The 16,385-nt window shown below is 39.6% G+C and overlaps 1 protein-coding gene across 2 annotated transcripts in view; it reads left to right on the top strand.

Annotated features, from left to right (window-relative positions):
• Prlr (prolactin receptor) overlaps positions 1–16,385 on the top strand; it is a 122,042-nt gene that overhangs the window by 76,993 nt on the left and 28,664 nt on the right. For both annotated transcript variants that reach the window (XM_042690585.1, XM_042690584.1), the window contains exon 2: positions 787–846. The gene's annotated coding sequence lies outside the window, so the exon portion shown is untranslated. The remainder of the gene's footprint in view (positions 1–786; positions 847–16,385) is intronic.

The raw sequence follows: 16,385 nt of genomic DNA, 5'->3' as shown, positions 1-16,385 counted from the left end.
GTTTGGGGCTTTTACATAAGAATTCATATAAAAGCCAAAAGTCCTTACAGAAACAACGTGGGAACTGTGATTGCTGGTGATGTAAGCCTATGAACCACTGTCCAATGAACAATATTTATCAGGAAAAGTCATTCACATTTCAAAAGTACTCTCCTAATAATGCATCTGTGAGCCATTGAGAAAGAATCATACTTTTGCACTCTATGTGACAGTAGCCAAAGTCCCAATTCAGTTGTAGCTGTGTCAAGATTTGTCAATAAATGTCATTCAAAGTCTCTCAGGATCAAATTCTAAACAATCTTAATCACAAGTCACATGACTGTCAAAGCTTGAGGACATCTATAGATCTATCAATACTGGGACAATATTAGCTGTATGATGTTAGTTGCCCTGTGCTTATGTAAGAGAATGTCTTATTCTGAGGAAAATAAGCTGAAATAATTAGGGACAAAGGAGATGTTATGACTGTAACATATTCTCAGATGATTTGGAAAGAATAGAAAATTGTGCATAAATATGAAAGAGAATGCTAAATCAAGTGCGGTGAAAATATCAACAATTAGGATATCTGGGTTGGGGGTGGTTGTTATTATTTTTACAAATGTTTACGATGGATACTACTTCACAACGAAATTGCCAAAAACGAATTCTGGAAAATGAGAGCTGTCATATGCCTTTCACTGATGTGATGATATTCAGCCACTGTATGTGATGCACAAAAACCCAGAAACAGCATCTCCTGATTTGTTCTGTTTGAGCTAAAAGCTGTTCTTTTTTTTCTTTCAGTCTAATTTCTTCTATTCATGGAGGCAAGAAGTAAGGATGCTTTGTACATGAACTCTGCAGGTAAGAAGGACTTCATCCCCATACTCCTCAGCTGTATCTTCCTACTCTCCATTTTTATCCAGATCGAGACATGAACTCAACATCCTAGATCACAAAGAATATCATCTCAAACCTTTCATTGTCCACTCAAGTCATTCTGCCATCCTCCAATCCTTAATAAACCAATCTTCCCCACTACAGCCCAGCTAGCCTGGCTTGGGACATCTGGTGTCCATCACTTTCTGTTTCTCTCAAAGCAAAACCCAAAGCCATTACTAGTTAATCTCTCCTAGTGGTATAATTAGAGGATTTCTATTTCTGCTTATGGTTTCTGTACTTGAGAAAATTCTGACAATGACTGCATTACTTTTATAATCAAAAAGAGAAAGATTGTGTTTGCTTGTTACATTCCTAAAAACAATTCTGTCACAGCTAAAACTATCACCACCACAAGTCTATAGAGAAGATTCATACATGGTAGGCTTTGAATCTTCCCCATTTACTAGCAACAACAAAACCCTAAGGAGCCAGAACTGATTGCAAAAAAAAAGAGGTCATATAGTATTATGGCTCCATGTGGCAGATAGTAAAACCTAGTGTCATGGTTTGCCTTAGTGAATATAAGGTAGAAAGATGGGTTTGGGAACCCTCTCAGTGAGCATGGTGTAGAACGCTAAGCATGTGCTCTCTTTTAGAGGCAGTGATGAACTATAAAGATAGGAGACTAATTAGGTTATTGGTTGAAGAAGATTCTAGGTAAAAATGTTCAGAGATTTCTTCAGGCCATTTCACAATATTTGCTAGTCTAACAATGAAAAGGTGATATCCTTTTGAGAGCCATCTGCCATTTCCATGTCAAGTCTGACCTTTCCCTCTGAACCAGTGCTGAAGCACTGCTGAGATATTGTGGGTCAAGTCATTCTTAGTTGTAGGAAGCATGGTGTGTGTTGTTGAATACTTGCAATATCTCTATCTCCCCCTCCCCAGCTAAAGATACCAATGGGACACCTCACCTCCATCTTTAACAACCAACAATATCCAGCAAATGCCTAAGGTTCTATAAAAGCCTCAATCCTCCACCCTCAATAGTATGAACAATGTCTCCAGATATTGCTAAATGCCCATTAGGTGAAGGATAAAGATATCCCAAAGAACCACTTCTCTAAATAAATTGGGTCCCACCAGCAAGACCTTTTGGGTGGAGGACAGTTGTCATGGGAACAGACTAAATTGATAGTATTCGTAGTGAATATTAGCAAATATCTACTGAAAGGAGGTCATAAATCAACCAAATGCTGTGAATCATAGGACCTGAAGGCACAAAAGCTCTGCCCTGGAGAATCTGGGAACATCAGAACTAGTGGATCAATCTTGCCAGATTTCTGTGAGTTTCTTCTCCTTTTTGAGCTTGTGTATATTGGTGTCAAATGCTCTGTGCTGCTTACTTGAGGGAAAGACACATGAGAACGAAAAGGACTATCTTAAAAACTGTGACAGTCCTCCTGCCAGGAAGCTGAAGAGGTCCAGAAAGCACAGTATGGTCTGAACTGCATTGCACAGTGCCAGGGATATTTGCCTTCTCTCTCTCTCTCTCTCTCTCTCTCTCTCTCTCTCTCTCTCTCTCTCTCTCTCTCTCTCTCTTTCTCTCTCTCTCTCTCTCTCTCTCTCTCTCTCTCTATCTCTATCTCTCTCCTTCTGTGCTTACAGAAGTCTGCCCTGATCATGTGCTTATGCCAAAGATCTCCAATCTTCCTTATAAAATGTGTCACTTTAAAACACAAAGACACCCATTCTTGGCAGTACCTTGATGAGAAACCTTTTTTTTCCACTTTCCAAGTAGTCATTTTTCATTACCCAACAGGTAGGTGTTGGCAGCAAATTTCCCTGGGGTAGCAACTGAGGAACCAGGGCCCTAAGAGTAAACTCAAAGCATGACATTGTTCTGTGCCCTTCCTGCCCATCTCCTAGTACACTTCCATGCATCTCCCTATTATGCTCCACCCCTTCACCACTTGGTGTTTCGGTTGCCAGTAGATATCTGTAAAAAAACACAAGCAGGAACTTGAATGCAGTTATATGACCAGCCAAGAGACACAGAAACATAGCCCAGTTTCAGGGTACATAGAACATCCAGAAGCCACCGTCCATCAAGGAATGCTGTGCAATCAACAATCCTCATAAAAAGAGGCTTAGCATTCAGAGTAGAATTGCAATTCTTATCCCAGACTCTGTCTGTCATGTAGCCTGTACACTGGTTTCTGGCCATTGACTTAAATGCCAACTTTCCAATCTTGTCCTGATGGTAAAGATCACTCTCCAACAATCTTTCCCTGGCATTTCCTCTCCAGAGCAAAACACTATACCTGACATACCAGATTCTTTTGCAAAAGTTCTGGCATCCTCTGGGTTCTGCCCTTTCCAACTCTCCACTTCTGGTTCTTCCCCCAGGTTTCCATCCACAAAATTTTAACCATACTTCTCCTCATAATGCACAAGACAGAAGGAGCTTAGAAGCAGCCCAGAGCACCTAGGAGGATATGTCATACATTGGGTGTGCTTTTGGAGTAAATTTAAAGCTTTTTGCCCATTATCTTTTCACCCACAGCACTTTTCTGCCAGAGTCCCACAGTTCCTATCACCTGAGCCTCTGCTTTGACATACTACAGTGTTTTTCAAGACTTTCAGGCTGGGCTGAGGATGTCGCTGATTGGTAGAGAACTTGCAGAGCAGGCACAAAGCCCTGGGTTCTTCCCAGCATGAGAGAGAGAGAGAGAGAGAGAGAGAAAGAGAAAGAGAGACAGAGACAGAAACAGAAACAGAGACAGAGACAGAGAAACAGACAGAGACAGAGAGACAGAGACAGAGACAGAGTCAGAGAGATAGAGAGAGGGAGAGAGACAGGGAGGGAGGGAGAGAGGGAGGGGGAGGGGGAGAGAGAGAGATTTACTTTCTCAGCCACATAAAATAAATTTCTAATGTTACAATAGCTACATTAAGTACATTTCAAATGTCCAATAGCTACATTGGTTAGTGACCAATTTATTAGATAGGGCCAATTTAGAACAACTCCATTATCATAGTACGTTCTATTGGACTGAGCTAGTCCTGACAATGGGATGTTCTGGCACATAGAGGCAAGCCAACATTACTAGAGGAGGAAGCAGAATTCCAAAGGGGAGGTAAAATGGAACCAGAGACAAATCACATGCTTTACCAGGTATCCAGCCCTGAGCAAATGTGCACCCTTCCCTCTACATAGCTCCTGAAGACAGAGGGCCAATGCAGGGACCCAGTCTCTCCATTGTCTAGCCTCTGGCTTTGTGGGCTCATGACAAAGCAAGAGACCACCTCCTGAATGCTGAAACAAAAAAGATCCCAGAGCATCAATCACAGAAGCTAGTGGACTCCCAGAAAAGGGAAATAACGACTATGACAGTAACAAGTAGTAGGGCCCAATCCAAAAGTCTACTTAGAGGACTTTACATGGTAGTTCATACCTGTAATCCTAGCTTCTGGGTAGGCAGAGATGGGAGGACTGTAGTCAAAGGCCAGCCAGGGGAAACCAGGGGAGGAAATCACAAAACTGGACCTGGAAAAAAACTAAACTAAACCAAAAAGATGAAGGAATTGGGGATGACTAGGGATGTGGTTCAAGTGTTAGAACACTTGAGGTGGTAGAACAAAGCCCTGGGTTCATCAGAGCACTGCTGACTAAGAAAAAGAAAGAGACAGAGTTGGAGTCCACTTAGATTTGGGATTTTTTAAAATCAGAAACACTGGATGTAAAATGGAACATCTTCCCTAGCAAGAATTAGACCTCCATGAGGAGAGTCTGGAGAACTTGTGGTTTTCTAAGGCAATTATCATTCCTTACTTATGATAGTGAAGAAACAATTGTCACAGTTACTGATGACAGTGGTTTGTGCTTGTGGAACACTTTGCATCTGAAGAAGCACTTTTACAATAATCATTCATCTCATCCTCACAATAGTTGGCTGAGGGGAGAAAGGCAAATAAGGCCTTCTCTCCTCTTTACAAGAGAAAACATCCATGCTCAGAAGATGAACAGACATTCCAAAGTCAATGTGACTGGTAAGGGCAGAAAAAGGGATAGAAACCCCCCATCTATTCTGCCTATAAATCACATAAAAACATCCCTACAGATCATGCTATAGACTCAACTCATATCCGGCCCTGAGCCAGCAACAGAACCACAATGGCTTCATGAACTCTAACTTACAACATGATTCATACAAGCTGGTGATCAACAGGAGCAAAGGACTGAACACTAGAAAGCTGATGTTACTTTTCCCATCAGACTCCAACATGCATGCAAAGGCTGGTGTTCTGATAATGGCAAAGGGGAGATAGGTGTCATGAACTGCAACGCCCAGTCTACGGCTGAGTATGTTTTTCTGTGCAAAAGACACAGAGAGATGTGAATTCCTAGCTCTCAAAACAACCCATCTGCAGAAGGGAACACTTGAACTTGACAGTGAATTTTTGTGTTCTAGAAAAAGACCCAGAAAAGTAAATCAGCATTGCCCACTTAAAACTTTCAATAGTGTTTGGCCAAATGTTTACGACTTAGTCTTAAATTTGAAAGATCTTCCCACAATGTATAGAAGTCATTTACATACCTCACTACATAAAAGAGCAGATCTTGTGTTTTTCTTTGACATAGCAGGCATACAAATATATGCAGAGTAATCATTGGGCTTTCCTTCTCATGAGTGCTTGCAGTAATCAGCCACTGTCCAAAAAACTGGAAAGAAAAATAATCAAAAGAATACTCAAAAGGACAAAGTAATATTGAAGACAATGGTAGAAATGATCACCTTGATACTGTGAAGAGTAATGCTAAAAATATATTTTTCCTTCCCTTTTCAGCAACATTCCATTATTTCTCAGTCAACACATTTCCCTACATTTAGGCCACTAGATTATTTGAACATTAGACCACTGAGCTATCTATGCCAAGCTCTGATGAAATTCTTCCAAGACAAATGGATCATGCTGGGATGCCTTACTAGAGTTCTGCTTCCTCCTAGAGCTGAAGAAATGGAAACTCCAAGACTCTTTCCTATGTCCTCCTGTAGCCCCATGACCCAAATAGGATGATTTGAGCTACAAGCCATAGCATGCCTGGCTAAAAGTAGATTAAGCACTGGGCATGCAACATTCACTTAAGAAGCCCTAAGAAAACCATTTCCAGGTTTATTTAACAGCTCATGATTCTCCAAGATGCCAACAGTCCCCAGAAAAAATTCTTGTCATGCCTTAGTGGCTTGAACTCAATAGAATGACTATCCCTAAACCATTCCTAGATAAAAATGTGAGTAAGATTACCATGAGTATTTTAGACTGGTACTTTCTTATCCTCTGGAACCTAACAAAAATGAACCCTATCCAAAAACAAAGGTAGAAGTAATTCTTGGAAAAGCAGCCAGGAGTGTCTACTTTACTCTGTGATGAGTGGACAGGACTATATCAACTATGTCAAAGAAGGACAGTGGGCTCTCTACTTGTCTCCAAGGCAGAGTCCAGGATTGTACTAAGTCAAATCCTCCTGCTATTTACTGCCATGGCATCTGCAGGACTAATTCTTACTACTTAACGTCAGGCAACATTGCATTCTCAGGGCCTGTCATGGCTATTGCATCAATGGATGGATGGATGGATGGATGGATGGATGGATGGATGGATGGATGGATGGATGGATGGATGTTCCAGCCATTATATGGATCAGCCTTGCTGTGCTATGAAAGTGTACTAAAAATGGCTAAATCTTGGTTCCTCCCCTATGTCTCTTCATTAGTCCTCCCTGAGCCTGCCCTGGGAAGGTTTATTGCTCTCCTGCTAGACCCAACCTCTCTGGAGACCTTGCCATTACTTCTGTAATTGGACTGTAGTTTCTCTGCTAATAGAAAGCTTCTAAAGAAAGCTGAGCAACATCAGTAAAACAGATAAAAGGGGGAAAGTGAATATATACCAGTAAGAGAGATGTACAATTATCTTGGTAGATAAGTAACTCAGATGTTTTGAATGAAGAAGCAACTTTGAAAGAACATCTTGTACATAAGTGATACAGAATGAGTCGATCAGGTGGAGACAGGGTGAGCTTGTACAAGATGGAGAAAAGGGAGAGGAAAGAGGGACTTCAGGACTGGACGTGGCATTTAGGAGGTTGATGCTCCAACTTCCTGCATTCTTGGTTTTTCTACGCTCTTCTCTTTATCACCCTCTGAACTTTCAGTTCCCAGTGTCCCTTGCTTTGTGTAATATGGACTCCCAGAAGCTGAGGGCTCAGAGAAAACTATCTGCTCAGAGAGAACCCTACGTAACTTATTAAACTCTTTAAAAGTTGACCCAAGTCCAAAAAGTGGAGTTTTTTTCATTGTCTATCACTTGTCAGGTGCTGAATAGTAAGTAATGGCTGACCACCCCTGGGTATTTTAACTTAAACAGAAACAGTGAGGGAATTCAAAGCAAGTCTTAAAAACAAAACAGCCTGTGGGAAAAGAGTTGTTGAAATCATTCACCATAGACCAAGAAAGAAGCATAGGCTTACCTTCACACACTAACACATGGAAGTTGCCTACTGTCCATCACTGACCACATTGCCAAAAACTTAGGACTAATTTCTTTGTTCTATCCTATGCTTTTCTGCCATTAAATGCTAGGTTTTTATTAGGATTTGTTTTTATGATATTGGCATTTTTATTGGGACTTTTTTCTTCTCAGTTATAAAAATAATCACTTTGTTTTATTTATATATGTTAGTAATGGTTTGTATTATTTTGTTATACAAATAATCATTTATTTTAGGATTATCCTTCTATGTACAACCACTACTATAATAGTACGTGTGTATGAGTTGTCTGTCTTCAATACACAGATGCAGATGTTAGAATTAGGATAGGATAATCCAAGCCTCCAGTTCTTTTTTATTTTTCTCCCATTAGTATATAATAAAAAATGTCCATGCTATGATCTAGTTAAATAATCCTTTATGATCTGATATATAGACTGCTTTCTACTAGTCTTTTTTTATAGTAGCACTTGAGAAGGTCTCTTCGTTCAGAACTGTTTCTATGTACCTCTGTTCATTTGGGATTAGTTTCTGTAAATTTATATTCTGATTCAAAGTGTGTCTAATACAGTCAGTGTTAGTCTCATTACCAGTCAAACACATTTATACACAGTGGTACCATCTTAAAATCTCCCAGGGTTAAGAAAAGAATGGGAAAAAAAGAAAAAGAAAAGAATGGAAAAACAATTTATGTGAAAATACTATGAAAACAAAATTTATTTTTTATTGTGAACATACTGTACAGAGGGGTTACAATTACATGGGCAAGATAATGAGTACATTTCCTATCAAGCATTGTAGCCTCCTCCTTTGTTTACCCTTCACATCCCTTCCCAGCCTCCCCCCCCGCCCTCCCCCACCCAATCCTCTCCCCCCGAAAACCAAAGTTGTAAAGTTCGTTTTAAACATGACAACTTGTACTTCTCATTGCTGCAACGGGTCCCCTGTATCCTTATTTAAACAACTTGTTTTTCCCCTTCCCCTCCACAAATTATACCACCATCAAATACAGTGAAAGCAGGGTTATACTGTGGGGGAGGGACATACAAAGCAACAAAGAAATAATCTTATAAATGCGTTAGAAACAAATGCATGAAAGAAAAAAAACACTTAAATACATATCTTAGGGTTCATTTTCCTAACATTACCTTATCTGACCTTTTCTGCTTGACTCATACATATACTAGATATTGCAAATAAGGGAAACCATGGGACCTATGTTTCTTTGGGCCTGGCTTACTTCACTTAATATAATTTTTTCCAAGTCTTTCCATTTCCTAACAAATGGGGCAATGTCATTCTTTCTGATGGAGGCATAGAATTCCATTGTGTATATATACCACATTTTCTTGTTCCATTCATCTGCTGAGGGGTATCTGGGTTGGTTCCATATCTTATCTATGGTAAATAAAGCTGCAATAAATATAGTTGTGCTGGTAGCTTTAATGTGGTTTTGTTTGTGATCATTTGGGTAAATGCCCAAAATAGGATTGCTGGGTCATAGGGGAGCTCTATGTGGAGTCTTTTGAGGAACCTCCATACTACTTTCCAAAGTGGTTGAACAAGTTTACACTCCCACCAACAATGAAGTAAGGTTCCCTTCTGTCCACATCCCCTCCAGCATCTGTTGTTATCAGAGTTCTTGATTTTTGCCATTCTAACTGGGGTGAGGTGGTATCTCAATGTTGTTTTGATTTGCATTTCTTTTATGGCTAGGGAGGTTGAGCATTTCTTCATGTGTCTATTGGCCATCCTTCTTTCTTCTTCAGAGAAGTTTCTCTTTAAGTCTTTAGCCCACTTATTTATTGGGCAGTTGTTTCTTTGAGGATTTGTTGTTGGGGGATTTAATTGTTTGAGTTCCAAGTATATTTTAGATATGAGACCCTTGTCCGTTGTATGGCTAGTGAAGATTGTCTCCCAATCTGTGGGCTTTCTATTGATCTTGCTAGCTATGTCCTTTGCCATGCAGAAGCTCTGCAACTTCATGCAATCCCATTTGTCCAACCTTTCTTTGATTTGTTGTGTTTCCGAGTCTCTATTAAGAAAATTTCGGCCTGTGCCAAGGAGACCCAGGGTTTCTCCTATTCCATCCTGTAATGTTTTCAGAATGTCTGCTTTGACTCCGAGGTCTTTGATCCATTTGGAGTTGATTCTGGTGCAGGGTGATATATAAGGATCTGGCTTTAGTTTTCTACAAGTGATTAACCAATTTTTCCAGCACCATTTACTGAAGAGGCTGTCTTTCTTCCATTCTATTTTTTTAGCTCCCTTTTTGAAGATTAGATGGCTATAGGTGTGTAGGTTCATTTCTGGGTTTTCAATTCTATCCCATTGGTCCTGAGGTCTGTTCTTGTGCCAGTACCAAGCTGTTTTGATTACTATGGCTTTATACTAGAGTTTGAAATTTGGTATTGGTATTCTTCCAGCAGCGTTCTTTCAGTTGAGGAGTGTGAAAACAAAATTTATTAAAACACATGTTGCCATTATTACCAGTCTCAAAGAAACCTAAGATAAGGAAAGCAATACTGCCTCAACCAGATAGTTCAGTAATTAACAGCCTTTTAAAATCCCCAAATCCTTACCAACTTCCCATTACACATAGCTGACATGCAATGCACTTCATTTATTCAGCATCACTATTGAGCATTATTATTCAAAAGTATTACTATGTTAAATATGAAAGCTATGAAATACACATACATACAGAGTTATCAAAGAACTTACCAGTTGGACAGGTACAAGATCAAGGATAAGCTACTATGATAAGGTCAAGTTCTGTAGATATCATCCAGCCTTGGAAGACCCAAGAATTTTCCCAGAAAAGGTAGAGCTGAGAGTTGAGGATGTAGAGGAAGCCGAGCTTTCCCTCAGATCACCACAGGCCAGTCTTTATTTTTTCTGAACTTATCCAAAGACTCTACTTTCCCTGGCAGCTGTATTCCTGTGTAAAAAGAGAACCATTTAATACTGTGGTATGATGAGAACACTTGTGCAAAGCCAGGAAATGAAAGTGAACATGACCTGCTGTTCTTCCCATATGATCCCCTTAGGGCCTTTGGGCCCCATGCACTTGACACATACACCTAGACTGAGGATTATAATGAGATTGTCCAGGCAGTTCAAATGTGCGCTCAAAAGTACATAACAGCTTTGTGCATAGGACCATATATATTGAAGCATATCAACATGAATTCCAATATATGGAAATAAGAAGTTATTACTATGTCTTGAATGTAGTTTTTATGTTTTCTTTTCTTTTTTTCTCATTTCTCTTAGTTTTCGGTGCCATGCATTTTGTATGTAGGAATGTTTGATAGGAGGAAGGGAAAGGGAATCACAGAAACAGCAGGACAAAGGATGAACCAATACAACCTTGATACTCACTTGACACTATGTGGGATAAGAACCTTACAACTTGGGTGAGAGGGTAATAGAGAGGGGTAAGTGGGAGATGATGTGGGATGCAGTAACAATGATTAAAAACAAATGTGCTCATTACCTTATTTATGTACCTGTAACCCCCAGGCTCATCACTTTTTCAATTTAAAAAATGCATAACAGAAACACAGGTGAGACCTAGCCCCTTGGCTGAGGCACACCTATGAAAAGTAGCCCAAGATATCTTTTGACTTACAAATAAATTAACTATTGGTAGAACTAAGAGAAATCAGCAAAACAGTAGAGCCCTTTTCCAAATTATATTGGCTTTGTAATATCAAAATTACTGTCTTTCTCTAAAGTTGAGTTAAATAGCATATAATTCAACAACAGGGTGTTTGCCAGACCAAGAAGGAAAAATCATTATGGATAAACTACCAAGAAGAGTGTTGGCAGAGATAAGGAAAATTTGACTAACCTTTCAGGTATCGACTTCTCAATCTTTTTTTTCCCTCTTTTGTAGTTTCAAAGATGGATGTCTAGAAAACACAGTATTTATTATATGCCATCCAAACAGAGAGTGATGCTATTATTCTAAAGTAAATTTTTTTTTTTTGGGTCCGGTCGTGGGGCCTGAACTCTGGGCCTGGGCGCTGTCCCTCAGCTCTTCAGCTCAAGGCTAGCACTCTACCACTTGAGCCACAGCGCCACTTCCAGCTTTTTTCTTTTTGCTTATGTGGTGCTGAGGAATCGAACCCAGGGCCTCAGGCATGCAAGGCAAGCACTCTACCACTGATCCACCTTCCCAGCCCTAAAGTAAAAATCTTTAAGTATTTAATAGGACCTGACAAACCAGTGTCACGATGGACAATCGTGTAAATGTTTGCACAAATCCCCTCTATTTTCATTGGCCTGGAAAACCTCTTAGATCGTTGAGAGTTAAGCCTCCTCCTTGTTGATAATGTATGAGCATCATGGCAGATTTATTAAGGAATATGGAGAGAGAATCCTTTTATGATAGACAATAGCACTTGCCTTTTAAGATGTTTGACAAACTATGTTCTACTGTCTTGCTTTTAAGTTGCACCTCTGTTTACAGTTCACATATCAGCAACCTTAAATATCTAAAATATGTATGAGTTCCACGACACAAGCCAACTAGACTTTGGGGAAAACTAGATATAACAGAGCCCATTTAGTATAGGATGCATTGGAAATTCTCCCAGCCCTGACTTAGAACTTTATAATTTTAAGTTGCTTTATTTTTTCTAAAACTTAGTTACTGTGTTTCTGAATTCATAAACCAGAAGCAACAGTAGAATGGAAAAAGGCTGTTGGATCTGCTAGAAAAGAGTACAAAAAGAGAGTATTCACTATTTAACCGAATGTCAGGAAAAAGAAATGAGAATTGGAAAGGGTGAAAATAGAGAGAAGAGGGAAGGAGGATAAAAATATTCAGAAGCTTAAAAAAGTCCTATTTGATTTGGGCAATGAATCTTCCGTCTGTAGAAGCTTGGTCTTTATACATTTTCTGAAGAATATTCTATATCCATTGCATCACACCACAATTGATACATTCATAAAGTACCTCAATAATACATGGAAAATTCAATTAAGAAGATGAGAAGCTGAATCATTTTAGAAGTATTTATGCAATTTGTAAAATTAAGACTTGTTTCCCAAATGGTATGTTTTAGAAATTTAGATACATTCAGTGGCATTAGGCTAGACATCAGAGTGTTTCATTTATTCACAGATCTCTGTTTGGCTAGATGTAGTAGTTACATCTAAACAAGGTTATGCTGAATGTCTCCAGATGGTTCCTCAATTAGCCAGGCTAGAAGTCTAGCCAATTATAATACTCAGCCTACAATTTCAGAGCTTAGTAACAAAAGGTTCATTTCTCACCTTGGCACAGTCCAGTGGGGATCCTGGTGGAATCCTGGGGATCCCTTCCATTGGCTGAACTGAGCTCTTAATATTTGGAACTTCTCAACTTTATTTCTGTTGGCTGAGAAGGAGAGACAGTGAGAGAGAGACAGACAGATAGACATAGACAGACAGACAGACAGACAGACACAGAGACACAGAGAGAGACAGCATTTCTGCCCACTTTCAGAGTCTACAATTCTATCTAATTACAGGAGAGACAATAAAGTGAACTTAAATTATATGAACAAAAGATCTCCAAGTTCTCATGGCATTAGAAATTTTCCTGCTTCTGTGAATGAACTCCCACAGTTCAAAGTGAAGCAAACGAGGAAACAACTCAGAGAGGATAGAGCCTTTTGTCTTAAGTTGTTTCCTTTGAACTTAACAACCTTCTTGGATATGTGCACAGTCCATCATCAATGCTCAAAAGATTCTCCCATCAGCACGTGCCTGAGGCACATGCTTGGTTAACTAGCTTCACCTCAAAACAAGCCTAAGATAGAAATATTATCATTTCCTTCTTTCAGGGTAGAACCCAAACACCCAAAGGTCACACAGTTACCAAATCATCTACAGAATAAGAGAAATGTGGTCTTGGTTTTCCCATGAGTAAACATGACAGGTTAGGTGAGAATTCCTGGTTGGGTTAGAAATTCTGTTACCGCTCAAGTCCCTTGTATAAAATGGCATGGTATTTACTTATGATCTAACCATAGAATACCTCAAGTCTTTTAGTTCCTTTCAGACCCCAAATACCAGAATTCCATAAATCCATAGACAAACAAGCAGCCAAAAAGGAAGTGTGAGTAAACCAAAATTAATTTTCTTATTTTTAATTGCATATTTTCTCCTCACCTTCCAAGCTTGTTTCTAGAAATTAGAATGTGCACAATAGAGGCTGTTCCTAACACAATAGTGATTTATTTTTATGGAAAAGTAAGGTTGTTTTGAGTTTATTTAGGCAGTATATTCACACACACACACACACACACACACACACACACACACACACACACTGATCCATCTGAGGAATAATCTTGTTTAAACAGTCTGGCAAAGCATATGTCTCCTTCCTACTGCTCTTGCCCTGCATTAGTCAGTTTTGCCATAGAAACAAACAGTCAGATCTCAGTAGCTTACAACAGCATTCACTGTTTACTCACTTACATAAGGTCTTCAAGCAGCTACAGGTTGACTGTGGTGTTCTTAGAATTGGCTGAGTTCTGCTAGGATTATCTAAGCTCTGTTTGTCTTCATATTTATGAATCTAAACCACTATCTGTAACATTTTGCAGAGATTAAAAGCAAAGTCGATCCCAAATCATGTCTCTGTATATAAGGCTTCTGATTGGTGGACACAGATGCGGCATCACAGCCATTCAAATGGCTAAAGCTTTTTACATGGCCAAGTCCAGTCATTGAGTTGGGATGTGTTCTCTTCCAGCAGGATGTGTGAGTAAATCCTTTGATGGTAGATTAAAACATGTGATCCTATGTCAGGGAAGGAGAAAATACTTGGGGACAATAATTCATTAAGCCTACATCTGACTGCCTCCATTGAAGCTCTAAAAATACAGCATTTCCCATGGAAAGACAGCCATCCAGAGCCTCTTCCTTCCCCTTCTTTCTGCTCCAACTTGGGTCTTTGAGTTCAGCTTGATTAAGGGTCACTTAAACATGCAGTAAAAATCCCTCCTTCTAAGGATGTTGACCTGCTTAATCTGAGGTGGCAGAGAAGTCCAGAACAGTCTTTAGAACCATGCTGAGGAATATTCACCTGTGCTGACATTGCATTCCCCCACACCCAACAGGAGAGATGCTTTTCTGCAGCGAAGATGCTGAATGAAACTTTATCAAGGAGAAGGTGCCTGGGAGGATTCAGAGTCTGTGATCCTAAGGTCCTCTCAACTGCCCCACTCTCCATGGCCAGGTGGAACTGTGTACTCCCAGAACTCCTTGGAGCTAAGGTCAATTGCTCTTTTGTAACCACTTGAAGTGGACAGTGTAGGGTTAACACATAGGCCACGGAGCTCAACTCACTTTTCTTCTCTATTCATATGTCACTCGCTAGCTGTGTGACCTTGGACAATTCAGAGTCTCTTATCTGTAGCATGCCAACAATAATATACCTACATTTGGGATCATTGTAAGGGTTTAAGCAACTTAACAAAGCAGCACTTGGAGTGCAGTGTGTCTAATATAACAGTTTGCTGATTTTTTTCATCACCACAATTCTGAGCACACTGGAAGCTTTTGAGAAGATAGGGCTGCTGGTATAAACCATTTACTCCCAGTAGTCTCAGTTTCTTCACCTTTGAAGTGGGAGGAATAACATGTTAATAATAACAAGAACAACAATAATAGTTATTGTTCCCTCAGTCCAGAATAATAAGAAAAAATGTGGTAAGTGAAAATTGCAATGCAAACAATACTTTATAAATTGTACATCATCATTTAAATACAAGTGTTGTTTTTTACATTAGATGTTGTCTATTTAATGCAGGACTTAAACCCCAAAGACTGGCTTCACATTTCTGTTATACTGCCTGCTATGTACAACGTGATCAGGGCTGATCACTTCTCAGAACCTCAGTTTCCTCATCTGTCAATCAGGAGTGGGACCTCCTGGGGGAGACATTGTATGTATTATGTGTCAGTATGCTCATCAGTGCCCTCATCCCTGACCAGATAGTAGAATCATCTAGAGTTCTATTCACAATGCCCACGTTCCAATTCTAAACTATGACAGCTATCTATCAGTATCCATGGTATCCACAGATACCAAAATCTGTGGCTGCTCAAGTCTCTTACATAAAATGGCATAGTATTTATATATAGGAATTGGGCCATGTCTAGATTACTTATAATATCTAACATGATGTAAATGTCAAGTAGAAGTTACTCTATTATATTGTTTAGGGAATAATGACCAAAGGGCCATATTGATGAAAGTGCGTTACCAAATATTTTCTATCTAGGTTAGTGAATGTACAGATAAGGGATCTGTAGAGATCAAGATCCAATCATCATCAGAAGCTCTTATGGGCAGGGCATAGAAATGGGTACAGTAGAGAGGTTCCCTTTCTAGCAATATGAAAGCTGGATGGAAAATCACTAACACCAGTGGAACAGTTTTGTGAACTGCAAAACATCACGTACAATCAAGGGTGCTTTTTAATCATTGACGGAGGATCTCAGGAGAGACTGGTTCCTCTGGAAGTCAGACCAACGTAGATTTTCCACCATCTGTCCAAAGTGTACACTGGCCAGGGAGAATTGAAACTCACTCAGCTCTTAGTTTTGTCTTTAAGCCAAAAAGACTGAGCAAAAATGAATTTCCCCCAGATAAAAAGATGTTGCCAGGATACTGTGGTGAGTGAACAGAATTGGTGTAAATGGATTTGGAAGTGATGCCTCCGACTTTCATTAAAACTACTCCAGTGCAAAGGCACATATATCACAGTGTAATAATTTACCTCCAAGGAGATGAGAAAACAAAAGATCTTTCCACGGAAGTCTCCCTATTGCAGTATCAACCTAAGTCACCTCCTGATTGCACAACGCTCTCTCTGCTAATCATCTTACAACATCTTTCATCCATCAAAGCACATGCCTCTTCTTCAGTGAAATCTCCTCAGAGCACAGAGTTCCTTTTGAG

The sequence above is a fragment of the Dipodomys spectabilis genome, unplaced genomic scaffold, assembly GCF_019054845.1.
Source record: "Dipodomys spectabilis isolate Male_0828 unplaced genomic scaffold, ASM1905484v1 ptg000138l, whole genome shotgun sequence".
NCBI classification, from domain to species: Eukaryota; Metazoa; Chordata; class Mammalia; order Rodentia; family Heteromyidae; genus Dipodomys; species Dipodomys spectabilis.
Note: the sequence above shows the minus strand (reverse complement) of the source record. Positions and strands in the feature narration are given on the sequence as shown.